The sequence below is a fragment of the Ranitomeya variabilis genome, chromosome 4, assembly GCF_051348905.1.
Source record: "Ranitomeya variabilis isolate aRanVar5 chromosome 4, aRanVar5.hap1, whole genome shotgun sequence".
In the NCBI taxonomy this organism is placed as follows: domain Eukaryota; kingdom Metazoa; phylum Chordata; class Amphibia; order Anura; family Dendrobatidae; genus Ranitomeya; species Ranitomeya variabilis.
Window position 1 is genome coordinate 541,337,633 of NC_135235.1, and position 26,073 is coordinate 541,363,705.

Here is a 26,073-nt window from a genome sequence, read left to right on the forward strand (position 1 = left end):
AATCCTTCTAAGCTCTATGTAGAAACAGGAAATCTGATTTCACTGCATGAATCATCTCCCTCTTCAACCCTTGACCCACCTACTCCACACCTCCCTGCTGCCATGGATTTTGCAGAGAGTAGAATTGTAGTTCTAGTGATAACTCACACAAAGGAAAGATATTTCTCGTTTCTCTATTGAGCTTGGAAGGATTCAGCTAATCTATTTTAAGTACATGATGTCATATACCAAATAAAAAAGAGAGGGAATAACTGGGTAGAAGGGTAAAATGAGCAATTGTAAGTACATAGTGCTATATAATATGATGATTGCAATATATTATGACGCTAAAAAATTATTGAGAGGAGTGCTTCTTTAATCAGCTTTTGTGTTAAATATATTTTTAAAATATAATGGACAATTTTTCTTTTTTCATTTTATCTCATTCAAATCTTGTCATTTCCATAATGGTGGCTAGTGCTATTTTAGACTAGAAGCGTTTACAGCAGTTTCATTATCATCAGAGGCATGATATAAATTACAGGTAAACACTGGGACTATTTTAGAAAACTCATTCCCTTTAATTACCAAATAACTAGTCATCAGAAAATGACCTATTGTTTGAACCAGGTTTTTGTGTTAAAGGGAATCTGTCACCAGGTTTTTAAAATCTAAAGTAGGGCCTGGACCTGTAAGCCCTCATACACAGCAATCTAGAATTCTGTATATATGTCTCCAATGCACTTTGAATAACACAAAAAGTAACTTTTATTGTATTCTCCTATGGGGCTATCCAGTCTGAAGGGCATCGCTGGTCTTGATCCGGTGCCTCCTCTCTCCTTGTGATTGCCGTCCTCCTTCTTGCTTTGCGTGAATGACACATTCTATGTGATCCACACAGTGTCCTCCCTCGCGCTCCTGTGCAGGCCTACTTCTTTCCGCCTTGCCCAGGGCAGAGCAAAGTCTTCCAGTGTGTATGCGCCAGTGCTCTATGCCCTTACCTAGCTCATGCGCTTTACAGTACTTTGCTATGTCCTTCGCTGGGCCAAAAGAAGTATGCTTGCACAGGAGCATGATGGATGACACTGTGTGGATGACATAGGACGTCACCGCTGTGCTTTGCTTTACGGCCGGCACTGACACATTCAGTGCAGGAAGCTCTGAGCAGCAGCGCGGATGCCGGGGGACGTGACACATCAGAAGGTGAGTATGTACTGTTTTTTTTTTTACTTTTACAATGGTAACCAGGGTAAATATTGGGTTACTAAGCGCGGCCCTGCGCTTAGTAACCCGATATTTACCCTGGTTACCATTGTAAAACATTGCTGGCATCATTGCTTTTGCTGTCAAACACAACGATACACACCGATCTGACGACCAAATAAAGTTCTGGACTTTCAGCTATGACCAGCGATATCACAGCAGGATCCTGATCGCTGCTGCGTGTCAAACACAACTAGATCGCTATCCAGGACGCTGCAACATCACAGATCGCTATCGTTATCGTTGTAAAGTTGTTCAGTGTGAAGGTACCTTAACTTGCGTTGCCACCTTTCATCAATTTTTCTCTTCCGTCCACATCCAGGGAGAATAGCTCCATTGGTTGTAAACTTCTTCATTATGTTGCACACTGTGGACACTGTGATGCTACATTTTTCCTGTGGTGCATACTATGAGGGAACTGAACATTTAGGCCACATTCACACATTCAGTATTTGGTCAGTATTTTACCTCAGTGTTTGTAAGCCAAAACCAGGAGTGGGACAATCAGAGGAAAAGTATAATAGAAACACGTCACCACTTCTGTATTTATCAGCCACTCCTGGTTTTGGCTTACACATACTGAGGTAAAATACTCACCAAATACTCAACGTGTGAATGTGGCCTTACAAATACTGAGGTAAAATGCTGACCAAATACTGAACATGTGACCGTGGCCTTACAAATATAGAGGTAAAATACTGACCAAATGCTGAACGTGTGAACGTGGCCTTACTGCCAGGTTTCCTCACAAATTATTGCTGGCCGCTGGGAGTGACAGAGGGACACTTTTTGAGCTACATACTGTCAAGGGAACCTAACAAGTATGAATTACCAAAAATGGAAAACCCCTTTAAAGGCATTTGGCCACACAACAAAAGCCCTAACGTGGTGCCAATAAAGCCTATAGGAACATACTGTGGGCTTATGGGATATTTTCCATCACTTGAAGCATTGATTCTAGAGGAGAATATATCAATAATGGTGCCGTACAGAGGTACCAGACGCAAGAAGCCACAGGGACTATACATGTTTGCATACGCAGCTCTGCAATGTCTTGAAACATTGGTGGGCAAATATCAGATCACAATGCTCCAGTCAACCTGACAGGAAAGCAGTCAATATCGTTATGAGGCCTCCAGGCAGATCACGTGTCCCTGTCCCTAATCACCCGACAACTAGATCACCATTCCCTTTGCTTCCTTTCGCTCCGTTACTCAAGTGCTCCAATTAAGTGGGTGTTAATTTTGTTGAATTTAGATTTTCTTACCTAGATTCAGACATCGAGGCTGCGTTGTATAAACCGTGACTTCCGTGTAGGCCTCACACTGATACATAAGTGGGTAAACATCTCTTGCCTACGTTTGTCTTTTTCTAAATCATTAACAGACTCGGGGAGTGACCAGTTGCCATTCACGTAATTCTTTCCAGTTATCAAAAGCTTTCATACCAGTGCAATATAACTGGCAGGTTCACTGCTCTAGAAAATGATGACTTATAGTCCTGGAAAATCACTGTATGTGATAGTACATTTGTTCTTCAGATTTCTTTCTTGAATAAATGTGATTACTTTTTACTTAGGTCTATTTTTGGATTCTGTTAGAAATCAATGTATTCCACACACACACTTTTAATGTACTTGTGAGAGTTTGTAAGGTAATTCCAGTTATTTTAAGACAAGTACTTTGAGTGAATATTGCAAAAACCTTTTGGATGCTGAGCACTTTTGATGACAGCTTTTTCTTATTATACAGCTCCACCCTTGTATATTGGCCACGCATGGTATTGCAGCTAGTTTCTGTGTAAGAGAATAAAACTGAGAAGCAAAATCAGACACAGCCTATGGACGGGATTAGAGCTCTTTTGGGGAAAAGGACTTTTTTCGTTATTTTGGAAATCTCATAAACTGTAGTTTACTATGAGTCTCCAGAAGCAATATTTTTGTTATTCATCATCACATTCTAAGATAGTGGTAGTTTATTACTTTTTTTTATAGAACAAGAAAGGGGTGATTAATCAAACTGTTTTTGCCACCAAAATTTTTTTTCGTGTAAAACATGTTGTGATTTTTCAATGTGGAGCTGAACTAAAGTTTTCCAACTTTTGGCATTTTCCCACCAATTTGAAGCAACTCCGCAGACTGGGCAGAGCTGGAGAAAGCCTCGGTGGGCCAGGGTTTGGCTATGTCCGCCTGTCAAATTCAGCAAAAGTGCAAGGATTACTAATACCAGAAATGCTACTGCAGCCTCTCCGGTCTCTGCATTTCTGTCGAGGCGCACACACTACAGAGGATAAGCGCTGAATTTATTAAGTGTGAAATGCTAGTCCTAATGCACCAGCCTCAATGTGTTTTTGCAATGGCAATATTCTCAGTTACATATAAATTAGTGATAAGCTTTTATTGTACTTCATTATAGGAGGGGTTATAAAAAAACATCAGTTACTGCATTACTATTTGCATTTACGTATTTATTTTCTGTTTACAGTGTGGTATAAATCTTATGTTAACTTTATAGTATGTTTATGAATGTGATAAAACCAAATAAATACTGTATATATTATTTTATAAGTCAGTGCAATAAAAATGTTTTAATGTTGGGGTCAATTTTGTTTTGCCACACTACAAGAGCCATAACTTTCATAACTTTTTTATGCTTTTATCAAGGTAGGTTTACGTTTTGTGAAGCTTTTTGAAACTATATTTGAAAAGGAATGCTAAAAAAAGGATTGCTACTAGAAATGCATTAATCGACTCAAAGCAAATTTAATTAGTCTCGAATTTTACTAAATGCAGTGTACCCCGCGATTTCGAATAAATTGCAATTTGATTAACGTGAATCAAAAGAAAAGTACCTCACCCAATTGTACACAGAGCAGAAGATTGCATCAGCCAGCGCAGGCTCATATGACCTCAGGCCAGCTGCATGGCCTTTCCCATAATGCATATGGCATAGCACAGTGATTAAGTTAGGACTATCACAGTCTGTATAAAAGCATACGAAGGGAGTTCAGCAGCCAATGTAAGATGATTAGGGATAGTGAGAGAACATCAAAGCTCACAACTTTGCAATAGATATAGGCAGGGAAAGCCAAAAATATTGGACAAATACTACAGTGTCTGTTGTACAATTGCAGCAATGAAGAACATGAGTGTTTTAGTCTTTGAATAATACAGCTATGCAATTGATAGATGGAAAAAGAAGTTCCAGCACAGTGCGAGTGTGACTGATCACATAGTGATTTAGTAGTATCAGTGCTTTTGAATGTTTTTTTTTTCACATTCTTTGTGCACAAGAAACCAGCAAGCCAACACAATATTTCTTAATTCAGACACTTAACCCCCTTCATGGCCATGGATGTACCCATATATACCCACCCCACCCCTGTCTGTTTAACTCCCTAAATACAGCGATCGATATCGATTTCAACATTGAGGATGCTGGAAAAGGGAGTGTGCTTCCTCTCTCATCCAATCAGTGCATCAACAACGTCATCACGAGAACTAAATCGTTGATATGGCAAACTGAGTTCATCATGGCGACATCCAGGTTACCTAGCTATGGAAAGCCTGTTAGGTCTAAGAGGCTTCTGTCAGTGCAGCCTTGACAGGTATAAAGCATTGCAATGCTAGTGCATTATACTAGTGATCAGCGTGATAAAAGGTAAAGTCCGATAGAGGGACTAATTAATAAAAGTTAAAAAAAATTGTAAAAATATTTTTTTACCAAATAATAATAATAATTAAAAAATATACACTGCTCAAAAAAATAAAGGGAACACTAAAATCCCACATCCTAGATATCACTGAATGAAATATTTCAGTTGCAAATCTTTATTAATTACATAATGGAATGTGTTGAGAACAATAAAACCTAAAAATTATCAATGTAAATCAAAATGAATATCCCATGGAGGTCTGGATTTGGAATGATACTCAAAATCAAAGTTGAAAATCAAATTACAGGCTGATCCAACTTCAGTGGAAATGCCTCAAGACAAGGAAATGATGTTCAGTTGTGTGTGTGTTGCCTCCATATGCCTGTATGACCTCCCTACAACGCCTAGGCATGCTCCTGATGAGGTGGCGGATGGTCTACTGAGGGATCTCCTCCCAGACCTGGACTAAAGCATCCGCCAACTACTGGACAGTCTGTGGTGCAACGTGATGTTGGTGGATGGTGCAAGACATGATGTTCCAGATGTGTTCAATCAGATTCAGGTCTGGGGAATAGGCAGGCCAGTCCATAGCTGCAATGCCTTCTTGCAGGAACTGCTGACACACTCCAGCCACATGAGGTCTGGCATTGTCCTGCATTAGGAGGAACCCAGGGCCAACTGCACCAGAATATGGTCTCACAAGGGGTCTGAGGATCACATCTCGATACCTAATGGCAGTCAGGCTACCTCTGGCAAGCACATGGAGGGCTGTGCAGCGATCCAAAGAAATGCCACCACCCACCATTACTGACCCACTGCCAAACTGGTCATGCTGAAGGATGTTGCAGGCAGCAGATTGCTTTCCATGGCGTCTCCAGACTCTGTCACATGTGCTCAGTGTGAACCTGCCTTCATCTGTGAAGAGCACAGGGTGCCAGAGGCGAATTTGCCAATCCTGGTGTACTGTGACAAATGCCAAGCGTCCTGCACGGTGTTGGGCTGTAAGCACAACCCCAATCTGTGGACGTCGGGCACTCAGACCATCCTCATGGAGTTGGTTTCTAACAGTTTGTGCAGACACATGCACATTTGTGGCCTGCTGGAGGTCATTTTGCAGTGCTCTAGCAGTGCTCCTCCTGTTCCTCCTTGCACAAAGGCGGAGGTAGCGGTCCTGCTGCTGTGTTGTTGCCCTCCTACGGCCCCCTCCACGTCTCCTGGTGTACTGGCCTATCTCCTGGTAGCGCCTCCAGCCTCTGGACACTACGCTGAGAGACACAGCTATCCTTCTTGCCACAGGTCGCAATGATGTGCCATCCTGGATGACCTGCACTACCTGAGCCACTTGTGTGGGTTGTAGAGTCCGTCTCATGCTGCCACGAGTGTGAAAGCACAACCAACATTCAAAAGTGACCAAAACATCAGCCAGAAACCATTGGTACTGAGATGTGGTCTGTGGTCCCCACCTGCAGAACCACTCCTTTATTGAGAGTGTCTTGATAATTGCCAATAATTTCCATCTGTTGTCTGTTCCATTTGCACAACAGCATGTGAAATTGATTGTCAAACAGTGTTGCTTCCTAAGTGGACAGTTTGATTTCACAGAAGTTTGATTTACTTGAAGTTACATTCTGTTATTTAAGTGTTCCCTTTATTTTTTTGAGCAGTGTATATTATACTTATAAATGCTCATATTTAGGTTAAAAAAAAAAAAAAAAAGGTACACATATTTGGTATCGCTGCATCCAGAACGACCTGAACTATAAAACTTTCACACTAGTTAACCCCTTCAATGAACACCGTTAATAAAATAAATAAAAAAAGAGGCAAAATCTATGCTTACAACCAAACAAAAAGTGGAATGAAATGTGATCAAAAAGACCTATGTAAATAAATATGGTATCTCTGAAAACGCTATCTTGTCCTGCAAAAAACAAGCCACCACACATCTCCATCAGTGGAAAAATATAAAGGCTATACTGTAGCTATCACAATACAGTGATGCAAAAATAATTCTCTTTTCTTTAAAATAGTTTTGTGAAAAAGCACCAAAAAAATAAAAATATATAAATGTATCGCTGTAATCGTACTGACCAGAAGAATAAAGCTGCAATTTTACCATACGTGGAATGGCATAAAAAATCTGGCCAAAAAACAATTCCCGAATTGCTGGTTTTGTTAATTTTGCCTCCCAAAAATTGTAATAAAAAGCGCTCAAAAAATGTCATGTGTCCGAAAATATCAAAAATAAAAACATCAACTCATCCCACAAAAAAAGAAGCCTTCAAATTAGGCTACTTTCACACTAGCGTTTTTTTGCATACGTCGCAATGCGTAGTTTTGGCGAAAAAACGCATCCTGCAAAGTCGTCTGCAGGATGCGTTTTTTACCCATAGACTAACATTAGCGACGCATTGCGACGTATTGACACACGTCGCAACCGTCGTGCGACGGTTGCGTCATGTTGTGGTGGACCGCCGGCCGCAAAAAACGTTACCTGTAACGTTTTTTTGTGCCGACGGTCCGCCATTTCCGACCGCGCATGCGCGGCCGGAACTCCGCCCCCACCTCCCCGCACCTCACAATGGGGCAACGAATCCTTGGAAAAACAGTATCCGCTGCCCCCGTTGTGCGGTGCTTGCACAGTATGCGTCGGTGCGTCGGGCCGACGCAGCGCGACGGCCCCGTACCGACGCTAGTGTGAAAGTAGCCTAACACTGTCAGCAGAAACATAGAAAATTTATGCAAAAACTGTTTTTTTTTTTAAAAAAGCGTATTTTAGTGTGTGATAGCAGCCAAACATAAAAAAAGCTATAAGTCTGGTATCGCTGTAATTGCACTGACTCGAAGAATAAAGTTGTCTAATCAGTAATATTGCATGAGGAACAGTGTAAAAATAAATAGAAACAATTATTGACCTGCTGTTGATTTGTCCACTCTGCATCCCAAAACCGCAGTAAGACTCGGCTCACATTTACCCTGCGCTCTACATTGAGCGCTTACACTGGTGATTCTGTGTAAATCTCTGAAATATGTGATTCAGACATAACACTCATTGGAAGATTCCCTATAATGAGGCAGATATAGACACTGTGGACTCCTATGAACCAGCGGTGTATGCCTTTTTAATAGTTCATAAAAGTGCAGTCGATGACAGTTTTCTGCATTTCTGAAAAGGACACCGCTGAATAGAGGCCATCTGGAGAACAAAGGAACTCTGCTGCCACATTATAGTGAATAGATCCCTCAGGGATTTTATCTGAATCACATAATTTGGAGATTTAGATAGAAATCCTGATATACGTGCTCAGCGTACGGCTGCCGTCACACTAGCAGTGTTTGGTCAGTTTTTTACATCAGTATTTGTAAGCCAAAACCAGGAGTGGGTGATAAATCCAGAAGTGGTGCATATGTTTCTATTATACTTTTCCTCGAATTGTTCCACTCCTGGTTTTGACTTACACATACTGATGTAAAATACTGACCAAATACTGAAGGTGTGACGGCAGCCTAAAGCTCAGGATAAACTTGATCCAAAATGCTATGTAAAATGTTCCCAATAAAAATTTCAACTCAATCCACAAAAAATGCACGTCCCCACTCAGGTCCATCATGTTATTATATAGGGGGTTCCATGTTTTTTGTAGTACAAAGGCTCTGGAAAAGCAAAATAGCTCCTCCCAGAAGACATTCAACAAATTCTGAATTCCTAAATCCAAAATGTCCATCTCTCTTCTGAGCCCCACAGTGTGCCTAAACCACATTGAGCGTCCACATGTTTGGCATTTCTGTAGCGATGAGAGCCCACTAAATTTATGGAGTCCATGTCTCCAGAGGCATGAGCTGGGCACAACGCAGGGGTACTACAACATACTGGGCACTACAATGGCAAATTTTCAATTTTCACCTAGCAACATCCACTACTGCCCATTTCTTAAAAAAAAAAACACCTATGGAGTGAAATCATCACTACACCTGTAGATAAATTCCTAAGGGTGTATATTTTGTATTTCCAAAATGGGGTCACTTGAGGGGGGATTCTGCTCTTCTAGCATTTAGGGGCCCTGTATATGGTGTCCGCAAGCTATTCTAGGAAAAGCTGTGCTCCAGGAGTCAAATAGCGCTTTGTACCTCCCGAGTCAGTGTGGCTAAGCAGTACTGTACAGCCACATATAGGGTATTGCCATGTTCAACACAAATTGTGTAACAAATCTTGGTGCCATTTTTACCCATTTTCCCATGTTAAAATGTAAAATCTGGGGCTAAAACAAAATTTGTGGTAAAAATGTAATTTTTTCTTCACTGTCCAACGGTATAAAATTCTGTGACACACACTGCACCCCCAGATGAGTTCATTAAGAGGTTTAAATTGTAAAATGGTGTCACTTATGGATGGGGGATTCTGATTTTCTGGCACCTTAGGAGCTCTTCCAGTAAGTCATGGCACCCGCAAACCATAACAGTACAATCTGCCCTATAATATGGCATTCTTTCCCTTCTGAGCTTTCCACTGTGCCTTAACCCCTTCATGACCTTGAGATTTTCCGTTTTCCCTTGTTCGTTTTTCACTCCCCTCCTTCCCAGAGCCATAACTTTTTTATTTTTCCATCAATTTGGCTATGTGAGGGCTTATTTTTTGCGGGACGAGTTGTACTTTTGAACGAGATCATTGGTTTTACCATGTCATGTACTAGAAAACGGGAAAAAAATTCCAAGTGCAGTGAAATTGCAAAAAAAGTGCAATCCCACACTTGTTTTTTGATTGGCTTTTTTGCTAGGTTCACTAAATGCTAAAAATGATCTGCCATTATGATTCTCCAGGTCAGTAAGAGTTCATAGACACCTAACATGACTAGGTTATTTTTCATCTAAGTGGTGAAAAAAAATTCCAAACTTTGCAAAAAAAATAAAAAATGCGCCATTTTCCGATACTCGTAGCGTCTCCATTTTTCGTGATCTGGGGTCAGGTGAGGGCGTATTTTTTACGTGCCGAGCTGGCGTTTTTAATTATAGCATTTTGGTGCAGATACGTTCTTTTGATCGCCCGTTATTGCATTTTAATGCAATGTCACGGCGACCAAAAAAAACGTAATTCTGGCGTTTTGAATTTTTTTTCGCTACGCCATTTAGCGATCAGGTTAATGCTTTTTTTCTATTGATAGATCGGGCGATCCTGAACGCGGCGATACCAAATATGTGTAGGTTTGATTTTTTTTATTGGTTTATTTTGATTGGGGCGAAAGGGGGGTGATTTAAACTTTTATATTTTTTTTATTTTTTTCACATTTTTTTTAACTTTTTTTTTTACTTTTGCCATGCTTCAATAGCCTCCATAGGAGGCTAGAAGCAGGCACCGCACGATCGGCTCTGCTACATAGCAGCGATCATCAGATCGCTGCTATGCAGCAGAAATGCAGGTGTGCTGTGAGCGCCGACCACAGGGGGGTGCTCACAGCTGCCGGGGATCAGTAACCATAGAGGTCTCAAGGACCTCTATGGTTACCATTCTGAAGCATCGCCAACCTCCGATCATGTGACGGGGGTCGGCGATGACGTCATTTCCGGCCGCCCGGCCGGATGCGGTAGTTAAATGCTGCTGTCTGCGTTTGACAGCGGCATTTAACTAGTTAATAGGAGCAGGCAGATCGCGATTCTGAAGGCGCCTATTGCGGGCACATGTCAGCTGTTTAAAACAGCTGACATGTCCCGGCTTTGATGCGGGCTCACCGCCGAAGCCCTGCATCAAAGCAGGGGAGCTGACCTCGGACGTACTATCCCGTTCGAGGTCAGTAAGGGGTTAAAAGCAGTTTCCAATAACATGTAGCATTTTTGCATTCTCAGAAGTAATTGCATAGCAAATTGCACCACTCATTTTCTCTTATTATCCCTTTTGAAAAATAAAAACTTGTGGTCAAAGTAACATTTTAGTGGCAAAAAATTGTAATTTTCCATTTACTCAGCGTAATGTTATACAATTCTGTGAATCGCCTCAAAGTTAAAAATCCTCACTACACTCCTAAATGAATTCTGCAAGACGTGCAGTTTCCAAAATGAGGACACTTGTTGGTATTTCTGCTTTTGTTTTTGCATGACAGGGGCATGTCAAATGTGACATAGCATCCACAATGTATTTCAGTTCAGCTATTACTGAGCTTCAGAATTCAGTTGGCACTCTTTCCCTTCCGAGCATTGCCGTGCGCCAAACAGTAGCTTTCCACCAAATATACAGTAAGGAAAATAAGTATTTGATACACTGCCTATTTGGCAAGTTTTCCCACCGACAAACAATGGAAAGGTCTGTAACTTTTATCGTAGGTACACTTCAACTACGATAGACAGAATCTTTACAAAATCCAGAAAATCACATTCTATGATTTTTACACAAGAAATTTGCATTTTATTGCATGAAATAGGTATTTCATACAATAGAAAAACAGAACGTAATATTTGGTACAGAAACCTTTGTTTGCAATTACAGAGGTCAGATGTTTCCTGTAATTCTTGACCAAGCTTGCACACACTGCAGCAGGGATTTTGGCCCACTCCTCCATGCAGATCTCCAGATCTTTCAGGTTTCGGTTTTCTATTGATTTCTAAGATTTTCTATTGGGTTCAGGACTGGAGATTGCCTAAGCCACTCCAGGTCCTTGCAATGCTTCTTATGGAGCCAAACCTTAGTTTCCCTGGCTATGTGTTTCGGGTCATTAATTATCATGCTGGAAGACCCAGCAATGACCCAACTCCTTTCTTTTCAATGTTTCATTTATTAGGAAAATCAAGTACAACATACATAAAATAAAGCCAGTACAATGAATCAATTTTGGAAATAGAAAACATTGCGAGTACAGAAGAAATGATGATTAATTAGATCTTCAGCGTTCATATCCTGGAGGTCTTATTAATTTTGTAGGGCATTTTAGAGCATGCTGAAAAGCTTTTCTTTTTAGTTAAATGTAATCAACAGACAAAAACAGAACAACATTAGTGGGTGTAAGGCTAGTTTCACATTTGCGTTTAAATCCGCAGCGTTTAATCCGCATCCGCAAGTGGTGGAAAAATGCATATAAACGCATACAAACGCGGCGGTTTTTAGACGCATGCGGTAACGCATGTGCAGCGCCCCAGAGTCCTGGTCGTTGCAGTACTGAAGCTCTGCCGCTAAGGGGAGCTATGGTACGTCTGATGGCACTGAAGGAGTTCATCTGACCAGGTATCACATACACCAATACATTTTACAGTCGGGCCTCCAGGGGGAGCTAAGGGTGCTATTTATTAGGCCACTCCTCACCATTGCGGGTAAACTGGGGGTCAGGCAGGAAGTTAGTTGAGAAAGCTGACTGGGTTGGAACCAGGCAACACCTTGTGGCAGAGGGTGTTGTGGGGGAAGATTCGGTAGGGTCCCTGTCAGGTTTGGGACCCTGACAGAGGCCTGGCAACGAGGAAGAACGTCACGGGACCGTGCCTGCTCAGCATAGCGGTGGTGCCCTAAGAAAGGATCAGAAGCGAGATATATTGTGCTGAGTGAGAAACGAGATCAAAGCAAGAAGGAGATTACCAGGAGTCGTGCTGTAAGACCGAGGCAACATCCTACTGAGGCACACAGCCGGCGGCCGGAACGCCGAGAAAGTATTTCTATATATAGCTTCAGGCAATACTTCAAACCAACGGCAGGACAGTCAGTCATAGGCGGGCTGTCTCACCTAAATCACCTAAGAAGACATAGGGGGCAACCTGTGGAGAGGGGCGACTCTAGGGTCCCGGAAGAGCTCCGAGCCTACCCGTCATACGGGTGCATCCCAACCATAACACCGGGAGGGACGGATTAGCAGAACATCATCTAATCGAGTTGTGAGGGAACACGAGAAACAGACACAACAGTTGTGGGGACTTTCCGTAAGCACAGCAGGGGAGGAGCACAACACATAGCGCTAGCAGGAAGGCACAGATTTCCACCTGCAAAGAGAACTCTGGAGGTGCCATCGGACCGGCCGGACTTGCGCAGCCTGGTTAACCGTATTCCGGACTGAGGACCCAGAGATCTTCAGTAAAGAGGTAAAGAGACTGCAACCTAGTGTCTTCGTTATTTACTGTGACCGGCACTTCACAACTACACCACCATTCACCACTCTTTCATCGGACGTCCCCCTGGCAGGCAGGGCCACAGACCGGGTCTAGCCACCGTGACAACCCCAGAACAAGAGACTCTGAGGCCCGGTACCGGGTACCCCTCGGCCCTGCAGCAGTGGGGGCGCTCCACATGCGGTTAAAAAAACGCCGCGTTTGTACGCGTTTATATGCGTTTTATCCTGCATTTGCGTTTTTGGTGCGCATGATGAGAAATTTCACAAGAGAAAAATCAAGATAACTAGACACCGCCAATGAGACTACAGAGGGTGTGTATTATGGGATTTCTTTATATAGAACCCTGAACAGCTGTAATCTTTAGATTTTGCTCCTGTATCATGATGGATCTTCACATGGAGAGCTTTTATTTCAACCTGGATTTAAGCATCAAGCGGTTTCTTGCCTGTGCTTTTGCTTGGGAGCAAGACAGAAATCGTGAAAGATGGAGAAGGAGACAACGTAGACACCCTATTATCGAACTACGTGAGAGCCGTGGAGCCTATCACACGCTGTATGGTGAGCTTAATGCCAACCCGGAGAAATTCCATGAATATACAAGGATGTCGCAAGACTCGTTCCGGGATTTGCTAGCTCATGTCCAAGGAGCCATACGGAGACAGGACACTGAGCTCCGTAGAGCGATTCCACCAGAGGAACGTCTGCTGGTTACATTAAGGTACGTTCCAAATCTAAACCAATGACAGTCCAAATTTTGTGTTTTCTGACATGTATGTTTTGGGTATTTTCCTTTCTTTCTTTAGCGTAACCACACCATAAATAGAATAGTTTGTACATTTTTGGGGGGTTTCTTTTTCTTACAGATTTCTGGCAACCGGAGAGAGTTTATCATCCCTCCACTTCCAATACCGGCTTGGAATATCCACCCTGTCCGGAATAGTTGTGGACACCTGTCGGGCTTTGTGAAATGTACTCCGGGATGAGTTTATACCCCTACCCACTGTCGACACGCGGCTTGAAATTGCGGAAAAATTCTGGAGTGTGTGTCATTTCCCCAACTGTTTAGGAGCGGTGGATGGAAAGCACATCCGCATTATCAAACCTGCCAGAACAGGATCGGAGTATTTCAACTATAAAAAATATTTTTCTGTTGTGCTCATGGCAATAGCTGATGCGAACTGTCGCTTCATCGCCGTGGACATTGGAGCTTTTGGCCGTGGCAACGATTCCCAGACTTTCAAGAACTCGGATATGGGCCGCCGTGTGTATGGCAAAAATTTCAATTTTCCCCCGCCACAACCTCTCCCCAACACTCAAGGTCCACCGATGCCATTTGTTATGGTTGGGGATGAGGCCTTCCAGATGTGTGAAAACCTACTGAAGCCCTATTCCAGTCGGGACTTGAACCACACTAGAAGGATCTTTAACTACAGACTGACCAGGGCCCGAAGAACAGTAGAGTGTTCCTTTGGCATTCTGGTCTCTAAATGGCGCATTCTTGCATCAGCCATAAATCTAAAAGTGGAAACAGTCGACGAGGTGATCAAAGCCTGTGTGGTTCTGCACAATTATATAATGGCTAAGGAGCAACCCAACATTCAACTGGATGAACCAGTTGCACACCCATTGCCCGATTTCCAGCATCACCCGCTGCGGTCAACTGCAGCAGTTGGGTCACATGTGGGACCAATTTGCTGCCTTTTTTGATTTAGATATTGGACGTGTGTCATGGCAGGACAATGTTGTGTAAATGTCCTGTTGTAATTCGATCTGTACCAGTAATTTTCTGCAATGATAATAATATTTCTCATTAAAAAACTTTAGTTTTGGTTGTGTTGACCGTGTCTCCTAAGTTTTTCCTCTACAAACCAAGGCTGTCCTAAAACTAGCAGTATTTGGCCTGTATTTAATATCAGTATTTGTAATCCAAAACCAGGAGTGGGTGATAAAGGCAAAGGTGCTAGTTATTATTTTAATATCATAATTTACCTCTAATTGTTCCACTCCTTGTTTTGGTTTACAAATACTGATATAAAACACTGGCCACATACTGCTAGGGTTATGGCAGCCATGTTGCTTTATTGGTAAGCTTGTTGATGTCATTGCGTCCTGATTCTGTTCTGCTGTATCCATTGGACACAGACTGAAGAGACAATGACTGTCACACTAAAGAGATCTATACTCATCAAGTCAGGTGTCAGAAATAATGAATTCATGATGCACATACAGCTTCATGAATTCCCTACTTCTGACACCTGACACATGAGAGGCTTGAGACGCACTGGAAGGGTGAGACAAACCTGACATTACAGACACATTGGGAGGTGAAGGGGGAGGAATACTAAGAGTCCTTTTTTTGGGGGGGGTTTGCCGGGTTCTAGGAAGCCTTGGTGGGCTCATATGGCGTGGCATAGTGGTGGGTGACCTGTCAGGGTCCGGCTGCACCATGACAGAGTCCATAGTGCTCGTAGAGCGTGCAGCCATGCCAGAGTCCATAGTGCTCGTAGAGCGTGCAGCCATGCCAGAGTCCATAGTGCTCATAGAGCGTAAGGCCATGCCAGAGTCCATAGTGCTCGTAGAGCGTGCAGCCATGCCAGACTCCATAGTGCTCATAGAGCGTGCAGCCATGCCAGAGTCCATAGTGCTCGTAGAGCGTGCAGCCATGCCAGAGTCCATAGTGCTCGTAGAGCGTGCAGCCATGCCAGAGTCCATAGTGCTCGTAGAACTTGCAGCCATGCCAGAGTCCATAGCGCTTGTAGAGCATAAGGCCATGCCAGGGTCCTGCTGCATCATGGTGGTGGCGGTACGCAAGGCCATGCCAGGGTACTGCTGCATCGTGGTGGTGGTGGTACGCAAGGCCATGCCAGGGTCCTGCTGCATCGTGGTGGTGGCGGTAGGGAAGGCCATGCCAGGGCCCTGCTGCATCGTGGTGGTGGCGGTATGGAAGGCCATGCCATTGTCCTGCTGCATCGTGGTGGTAGCGGTACGCAAGGCCATGCCAGGGTCCTGCTGCATCGTGGTGGTGGCAGTACGGAAGGCCATGCCAGGATCCTGCTGCATCGTGGTGGTGGCGGTATGGAAGGCCATGCCAGGGTCCTGCTGCATCGTGGTGTCAGTGGAGGAGGTCCAAGCAGGGGCAGCGGTTGTCATTGTGGTGGCGGTGGGATGTCCAACTGCACTCGGCATGGTGGTGGTGCTGTAGTGGTGTCCGGTAGTGCTAGGAATTGAGGTGGCCGTGCAGTGGTATGCAGCAGAGGTCGGCATTGAAGTTAATCATGACAGTGAAGGCACAGGTGGATATGCCGACACTGTCTGCTGGAAATACCGACTCTGCTGCATAGCCTGCACGTAAGCAGCATTGCAGGCCTGAATGACACTCAGCTGGAGATCAGGAGTAAGGTGTTCCGACATGCCCTGCTCAATTTGGTTAAAAAAATGATGTGCTGGCCTCTGGAGGTCGGCTTTCACTTGGTCAAGGCTTTTGGTGACCTCCTGGATACGTGCATTCAAGAGGTTATCTGAAATATCCATTCGGTCACCCAAATGAGTGCAGAGTAGGAGTGCTTTTTAAAGAAAAACTAACAGGTTTGTGAGAACCAGAATTATTGCTGGTTTGTAGGTGATCAAATACTTATTCCATGCAATAAAATGCAATTTAATTATTTAAACGTCATACAATGTGATTTTCAGTTTTTTTTTTCATTTTTAGATTCTGTCTCTCACAGTTGAAGTGTATCTACGATAAAAATTATACAGTGGGGCAAAAAAGTATTTAGTCAGTCAGCAATAGTGCAAGTTCCACCACTTAAAAAGATGAGAGGCGTCTGTAATTTACATCATAGGTAGACCTCATCTATGGGAGACAAACTGAGAAAAAAAAATCCAGAAAATCACATTGTCTGTTTTTTTATCATTTTATTTGCATTTTATGGTGGAAAATAAGTATTTGGTCAGAAACAAAATTTAATCTCAATACTCTGTAATATAGCCTTTGTTGGCAATGACAGAGGTCAAACGTTTTCTGTAAGTCTTCACAAGGTTGCCACACACTGTTGTTGGTATTTTGGCCCATTCCTCCATGCAGATCTCCTCTAGAGCAGTTCAGTTTGTCTCCAATAGTTGAGGTCTACCTATGATGTAAATTACAGACGCCTCTCATCTTTTTAAGTGGTGGAACTTGCACTATTGCTGACTGACTAAATACTTTTTTGCCCCACTGTAGACCACTCTATTCTTTGTAGGTGTGAAAACTTCCAAAATTTGCAGTGTGTCAAATACTTAATTTCCCCACTGTAGGTTATCGGTGTACTCAGGAGAAATTGCACAACAAATTGTATGGTCTATTTTCTGTTTTAACTCTTGTGAAAATTAAAAATTAGGGGCAAAACGAACATTTTTTTGAGGGAATTTTTTTTTTCATTGTTACAGCTCAAAATTATAAAATTCTGTGAAGCAGTTGTGGGTTCAAGTTGCTCACTACACCTCTAGATAAGTTCCTTGAGGGGTGTTGTTTCCAAAATGGGGTCAGCTGTGGGAGGTTTCCACTGTTTAGGCACATCAGGAGCTCTGCAAACATTACATGGCATCGCAATCTATTCTAGCCAATTTTGCGCTCTAAAAGTCGAACGGTACCCCCTACCCTTCTATGCCCTGCCATGCGCCCAAACAGCCCTGGGTTTCCGCCGGGTTCTCTGGTTTCCTCCCACACTTCAAAAACATGCTACATACTGATAGAGAATATAGATTTTGAGCCCCAATGGAGACAGTGCCAATAATAATTTATGTAAAGCGCTGTGGAATTAATGGCGGTATATAAGTGAATAAAATAAATAAATCTAACTTTCTGGTTTAAGTGCATAAAAAGTAAATTTTTAAAATTGCAAATTTTTCACGAAAATTGCGACATTTTCACAAATATACCCAAAAAATATCAGCCTTTAGTTTACCACTATCATGAAGTACAATATGTCATGAAAAATCTCAGAACAACTGGGATCCGTTGAAGCGTTCCAGAGTCATTATCTCATAAATTGCCACTGGTCAGAGTTGTAAAATTTGGCCTTGTCAGGAGGGTTAAGGAGGTGTTCTGATGGTTATTCACATGTCTAATTTTTTTGCGGACTGTGTGTCTGTGCAAAAATCTCTAAGGTATTTTCGATTTTACTTTGATTTTGCCTATATAAGTCTATGGGTCCTTGTAAAACACTGATAGCACACGGATAGTATCAGTGCACAATAAGTGTGCCCCGTTCGTGATTAAACGGGTTGTCTCGTCTAAAACTACAAATCTGCATTCACTCAATATGACTGACAACTTGTGAATCCTCACATCACTCACACTGTATGCTGTGAGGATTCTCCGGTTTTGCATAGGGAGAAGGAGGTGGCGTGACTGAAAGTATTCGATTTTCATACTTGTCAACTAGACTGTGTCTGGCCTTGGTCAATGCAATGGTATTGAGCTAGGCTGCCTACAGACTAGTCAACATGTGGCTGGAAGTATGCAAATTGCATACTTGCTGTCACAATGATCGCCCACTGCCTGTGCCTGCACTGATGAATCCTCACAGTGCGCAGTGTGCGTGATGTGAGTATTCACAAGTCTGCAATCACATGAAGTGACTGCAGACTTATTGTTTTATACGAGACAAACCTTTTAACATTGCAAAGGATAGAAGCTTTATCATTTATTTATATAGCCATAATTGAAAAGCACTGATGACATACTGACCAAACACTGATGACACTTGGATTTTTTATCCTAGTTCTATCAGTATTTGATCAGTGTCAGTGTTTACCATCAGTGTCTCATCAGGAAAAAAAATCAAAACAAAATTGCAAAGTTTCTCCTATCTAATACTTTGTTAATCACAGACAGCACACGGCAACTTCACACTGGTGTCATCCTTGTGCTGTCCGTAATTTTCACAGACCCATAGACTTGCATGGGTAATTTTGATCTATGACTTGGATCAAAAAGTTATGTGTCTCTCTCTGCAAAAAACCTGGACATGTGAACTCACTCATAAGTACAGTTGTGCTCAAAAGTTTACATACTCCAGCAGAATTTTTGCTTTCTTGCCTTTTTTCAGAGAATATGAGTGAGAACACCAAAACGGTTTCTCCACTCATGGTTAGTGGTTGGGTAAAGCCATGTATTGTCAAACTACTGTGTTTTCTCTTTCTAAATCATAATTATCCCAAAACATCCAAATGACCCTGATCAAAAGTTTACATACCCAATTTCTTAATACCATGTATTGCCCCCTCTAACATCAATGACAGCTTGAAGTCTTTTGTGGATGAAGTTCTTTATTTTCTCAGATGGTAAAGCTTCCCTCTCTTCTTGGCAAAAAACCTCCAGTTCTTGTAAATTTCTGGGCTGCCTAGCATGAACTGCATGCTTGAGATCTCCCCAGAGTGGCTCAATGATATTGAGATCAGGAGAGTGAGATGGCCACTATCACGCCGCAGCTATGCAGGTACATGTATGCTCCACCAGATGGCAGTAGAGTGGAGGGAAGACTGCAACACTTGCCAGAGCAGACCTGCAGTGAAGCCACCACCAGGTGGCAACAGGGTAGTTAAACAAGCCGCATCAAAACCAGGAGAGTAATGTAGTACAAAGGGGAATACCAACTCAGAGTCAGAGACTCGCCAGAGGGTCAATACCAGACGGAAGCAGAAGTACCAGGAGCAAAAGACAGAGTCAGGTCAGAGTCAAATCCGAGTCAAGTACCAGATAGTGTTTCCCCTTTGTGTTTGGACTGAGTCGGAACAGGGGGAAGGGAATGAACAGACATGGGAACATGTTATGATCCTAGTGGCAAGGATCGCAAGTCTGACTAGCTAAGTAACTAAACAGACGACTAGCTCTGGGGAAGTGGTAACTGAATTGACCGCAACCTGATCCTATCCGCACACAACTATAGGTAGCCGTGGAGCGTTACCTGAAAATCCTAGACGTCTCTTCACGGCCTGAGAAACTGACTATTCCTAGAGGGAAAGAAAGTCCTCACTTGCCTCAGTGAAATGACCCCAAAGATATAGAATAGCCCCCCACAAATATTAACGGTGAGTTAAGGGGAAAGCACAAACTCAGAGATGAAATAGATTTAGCAAATGAGGCCCGCTAACACTAGATAGCAGAAAATAGGAAGGGAGCTGTACGGTCAATTAAAAACCCTATTCAAAATATCCACGCAGAGATTGCTCGAGCCCCCGCACCAACTAACGGTGCTGGGGAAGCAACTCCGTACCCCAGAGCTTACCAGCAGCAAGAAATCACATATTAGCAAGCTGGACTAAACTCATCATACACAGAAATCATATTGCAGACTGATGAGCAAAAAATAATCAAACAGAACTTAGCTTCTCCTGAAGAGACTGAAAACTAAGATAATCAGGAGTAATCAGAATAGCACTGAATACATCGACAGCCGGCAACAAGTGGAAGTGAAGCAGAGCTAAATAGGAACCTCCCTAGTGAATAACGAGGCAGCTGATCCAGCCACAGACCCGCAGGATAACAAACAAAGCCACCAGAGGGAGCCTGAAAACAGAGTTCACAACAGGAACAGTCTGGAATTGCAGCAGTACAAATCAGGATATAATCAGAATCAGCTACTCATGCCATAGGCAGAAGCTATAACTGACATCGCCTGCAGAATGCAGCGGAGATAAACAGCAAAGCTGAGACCAGACTGAGGCTGAGACGTTAACCCCTGACATGATCAGACTGGGAAAAAGGAAGACAGGACTCGAAACCCAGACTGGATCATGACAGCCACTCCAGAACCTTCACTTTTTTCTGCTGTAGCCAATGACATGTCGACTTGGCCTTTTTTTGGGGTGGGGGGCGTTGTCATGTTGGAACGTTCAAGTACGTCCCATGCGCAGCTTCCGGGCTGATGAGTGCAAATTTGCCACCAGTATTTGCTGATAACATGCTGCATTCATCTTTTCTTCAACTTTGACCAAGTTTCCTAAGCATTTGTAGCTTACACATCCCCAAAAACATCAGCGATCCACCTCTGTGCTTTACAGTAGGAATGGTGTTCCTTTCATCACAGGCCTTGGTGACCTCTCTCCAAATGTAAACGTTTATAGTTGTGGCCAAAAATATAAATTTTTGCCTCATCACTCCAAATTACCTTGTTCCAGAACTTTTGAGGCTTGTCTCTGTGCTGTTTTGCAAATTGTAGGAGAGATGCTTTGTGGCATTTGTGCAGTAATGGCTTTCTTTTGGCATCTCTATTATGCAGCCAATTTTTCTTCAAGTGCCTCCTTATTGTGCATCTTAAAACAGCCACACCGCTGGTTTTCATTGAGTCCTGTATTTCAGCTGATGTTATTTGTTGGTTTTTCTTTGCATCCTGAATAATTTTCCTGGCAGTTGTGGACTACATTTTTGTTGGTCTACCTGACCGTGGTATTGTTTTTACAGAGCCCCTGATTTTCCATTTGTTAATCACAGTTTGACCGCTGCTGACTGGCATTATCAATTCCTTGGATATCTTTTTGCATCCCTTTCCTGTTTTATACAGTTCAACTACCTTTTCCCGTAGGTCTGTTGACAATTCTTTTGTTTTCCCCATGACTAACAATGCAGAAAAATCAGCGGCGGGATGAAAGATGCAAGAGTCTGTCTGGATCCCAGAAATCCGCTCAGCTTTTATGTACACACACTGATTAGAAGCAAACAAGTCACAGGTGATGATGTTACCTTTAGTAGCCATTCAAACCCATTTGTGTCAACTTCTGTGCATGTTTTCAGGCCAAAATCACCAGGGTATGATCAGGGTCAGGGTCATTTGGATGTTTTGGGTTGTAATTATGATTTAAAAAGATAAATCACAGTAGTTTGACAAAAAATGGCTTCACCCAACCACTAACCATGAGTGTAGAAAAGGTTTTGGTGTTATAATTCATATTCTGTGAAAAAATGCCAAGAAAGCAAAAATTCTGCCAGGCTATGTAAACTTTTTAGCACAACTGTACATGTTCTATTCATGAAAAGCACGGATAGAAGATGTACGTGACTCACAGATGTCTGAATGAGGCCCAACCGAGTGTACCTTTTGCAGGAGGGTTTTTGACAGACAGAAAAAAATGTTGCCCTTCCATTACTTTTGTATAAATCTGAATCTCATGTATACTCAACCTTTAGTCTTATGTTTTTATAGGATCACAAGTACTACTTGATGCCTTAATATACAGTATTTGAGAATATTTTTGTAATTTATAATTACAATTTAAGGGTTTTACATTATGTATCATTTACATCAATTAGCCATCAACATTTCCACACTAAATAAAATAACATTGAAAACAAAAATTGAGAAAAGTCAGTAATAGGATTAAAATTCCTGCTGTTTTACACAAGCTGGATTAGTCACATAGGTTTTAAAGAGCCCCTATCCAAATTTTACAATGCAATATAGACCACATCATATCAGTGAATACTTGTTAATAAAGTTATTTTGATTTTGCAACTTTTGGAAAAAGATTTTTTTTAAAAGTGGGCTAATTTCAAAGTAGAGCTGTTTCAAAATTGATTCAATAACAATACATAAAAACATGAAAAGAGAAAATATAAAAATATTTTAAATGAAATAAGATTGTATCAAAAGCTTTATAGAAAAGTGGCCAACATCACTTTTCTATATACATACATGAAGTTCAAGAAGAAAAAACAGTCCGGAAGAGATAAATCATCTTACCCTTCCCCCGTAAACCCAGCGTATAAACCTCACTATACTACCAGTACAAGTTTTATACCTAATATAACATTGCCCAACATTTTGTCATCTGTTATGTGTATATGGAGGTAATATAGGTATAGGTAACATAACGACAGGAAGGGAATATATGAAAAGGGAGAAAAGTAACTTTACCTTTTGTTCTCAGTTTCCTCCATTCCCACATTCCTGTTCTTATCTGAGACACTGGGAGTAAGAACACATTCCAGCCTGACAGATTGCAGAGAACCTAGCCCTGTGCATTATGGGATTAGTCAGTGCACTCAGAGCACACACACAAATTAGCAATAGATACATTTTTTCTCCTTATATTAAAGCAACATAAAAAGCATAAAAATACCCTATACATGGACATATATATGTATATATATCCTATGCATTATAAAATATAAATATTATATATTGCTATTTATTGTTATAGCACCATTTATTCCATGGCGCTTTACATGTGAAAGGGGTATACATAGTCAAAAACAAGTACAGTAATCTTGAACAATACAGGTCACTGACTGGTACAGGAGGAGAGAGGACCCTGCTCGCAGGAGCTCACAATCTACAAGGGATGGGTGAGGATACAGTAGGTGAGGGGAGAGGTGGCCGAGCAGCGATATAATATATATACAGGTGCTTCTCACAAAATTAGAATATCATCAGCAAGTTAATTTATTATCAGTTCTTCATTACAAATAGAGTGATCTATTTCAAGTGTTTATTTATGTTAATGTTGAAGATTATGGCTTACAGCCAATGAAAACCCCAAAGTCGTTATCTCAGTAAATTAGAATACTTTATAACACCAGCTTGAAAAATGATTTTAAAATCAGAAATGTTGGCCTACTGAAATGTATGTTCAGGAAATGCACTCAATGCTTGTTGGGGCTCTTTTTGCATTTTACTGTATCAATGCATCATGGCATGGAGACGATCAGCCTGTGGCACTGCTGAGGTGTTATGGAAGCCCAGGTTGCTTTGATAGCAGCCTTCATCTCGTCTGCATTGTTGGGTCTGATGTCTCTCATCTTCCTCTTGACAATACCCTATAGATTCTCTATGGGATTAATGTTAGGCGAGTTTGCTGGCCAATCAAGCACAGTGATACTGTTGTCTTTACACTAAGTATTGGTACTTTTGGCAGTGTGGACAGGTGCCAAGTCCTGCTGGAGAATGACTTTTCCATCTCCAAAAAGCTTATTGGCAGAGGGAAGCATGAAGTGCTCTAAAATTTTCTGGTAGATGGCTGTGCTGACTTTTGTCTTGATGAAACACAGTGGACCTACACCAGCAGATGACATGGCTCCCCAAACCATCACTGATTGTGTAAACTTCACACTATACCTCAAGCAGCTTGGATTGTGTGCCTCTCCACTCTTCCTCCAGACTCTGGGAGCTTGATTTCCAAATGAAATGCAAAATTTACTTTCATTTGAAACCAACACCTTTGACCACTGAGCAACAGTTCAGTTCTTTTTCTCCTTGGCCCAGGTATGAAGCTTCTGGCATGGTCTATTGGTCATGAGTGGCTTGACACAAGGAATGTGACACGTAGCCCATGTCCTGGATACATCTGTGTATGGTGGCTCTTGAAGCAATGACTCCAGCAGCAGTCCACTCCTTGTAAATCTCTCCCAAATTTTGAATAGCCTTTTCTTAACAATCCTTTCAAGGCTGCGCTTATCCCTATTGCTTGTGCACCTTATTCTACCACACTTTTTCCTTCCACTCAACTTTCCATTAATATATGTGGATACAGCACTCTGTGAACAGCCAGCTTCTTTAGCAGTGACCTTTTATTATTATTATTATTATTATTATTATTATTATTATTGTTTATTTATATAGCACCATTAATTCCATGGTGCTGTACATGAGAAGGGGTTACATCAAAATACAAATATCACTTATAGTAAACAAAACTAACAATGACAGACTGGTACAGCGGGAAGAGGACCCTGCCCTTGCGGGCTTACAATCTACAGGATTATGGGGAAGGAGACAGTAGGTCGAGGGTTGCAGTAGGTCCAGTGGTGTTGAGGTGGCCGTGTAGTCTTTACAGGCTGTAAGCTTCTTTGAAGAGATGGGTTTTCAGGTTTCTTTTGAAGGATCCAAAAGTAGTGGATAACCGGATGTGTTGGGGCACTGAATTCCAGAGGATGGGTGATGTTCGGGAGAAGTCTTGGATGCGATTGGGTGAGGAGCGAATAAGCGTGGAGGAGAGGAGGAGGTCTTGGGAGGACCGGAGATTACGTGAGCGAAGATATTGAGAGATTAGTGTGGAAATATACGGAGGAGAAAGATTATGGATGGCTTTGTAGGTCAGTGTTAGTAATTTAAACTGGCCACCTTTTGTGGCTTGCCCTCCTTGTGGAGTGTGTCAATGACTGCCTTCTGGACATCTGTCAAGTCAGCAGTCTTCCCCATGATTGTGGAACCTACTGAAACAGACTAAGGGACCATTTTAAATGCTTAGAAAGCATCGTTACTTATTCTAATTTAGTGAGATAATGACTTTTGGGTTTTCATTGGCTGTAAGCCATAATCATCAACGTTATCAGAAATAAACACTTGAAATAGATCACTCTGTTTGTAATGATTCTATATTATATATGAGTTTCACTTTTTTATATTGAAGAACAGAAATAAATTAACTTTTTGATGATATTCTAATTTTGTGAGAAGCACGAGTATGTATATGCACTGTGTGCAAAATTAGACAACTGAGTACGCTGACCATATCATCATTTTTATGCATAGTTTCCAATATCAAGTTACAGTACATAACCTTATAAGCTGCAAGTAATATAGGCTGAAGAACCTCTGTTTCCATGACAGTTGGGTTCTTGGGAAAACTATTCAGTTTTCCCCAAGTACTCAACTTTCCCAGGAACAGATACAAGTTACAGTCATGGAATAACCTCTGGTCCTGGGAAAGCTGATTTCAGGATCAGCTATGAGGATCTCCAATTGCTGTACAGGAGGAGGAGCTAGGGAGGCCCTGCACTACACGCTGCTCCTAAGGCTGGGGTCACACTTGGCGTAAGACAATACGCCACGTATTATACGTCCGTACTACGGCCGTAATACGGAGAAATGTTCCCAAAATATTGATCCGTAGTCAGGGTGTTTCAGCGTATTTTGCGCATGGCATCCTCCGTATGTAATCCGTATGGCATCCGTACTGTGAGATTTTCGCGCAGGCTTGCAAAACCGACATCTAATGGATTTATGTGCTCAAATGTTCGGGAAAACATATATACAGTATATATATATATGTATATTTATATATATATATATATATATATATATATATATATATATATATATATATATATATATATAT

General features: G+C 42.0%; 1 protein-coding gene across 2 annotated transcripts in view; it reads right to left on the reverse strand.

The window, feature by feature from the left end:
* TMEM98 (transmembrane protein 98) overlaps positions 1 to 22,965 on the reverse strand; it is a 78,266-nt gene extending 55,301 nt beyond the window's left edge. Inside the window, exon 1 of one of the 2 annotated variants that reach the window (XM_077252488.1) lies at positions 22,872 to 22,965. The gene's annotated coding sequence lies outside the window, so the exon portion shown is untranslated. Of the gene's footprint in view, positions 1 to 2,509; positions 2,609 to 22,871 lie in introns of those variants that run through there. The other variant, XM_077252487.1, reaches the window with a different exon arrangement.
* Positions 22,966 to 26,073: the final 3,108 nt, after the last annotated feature.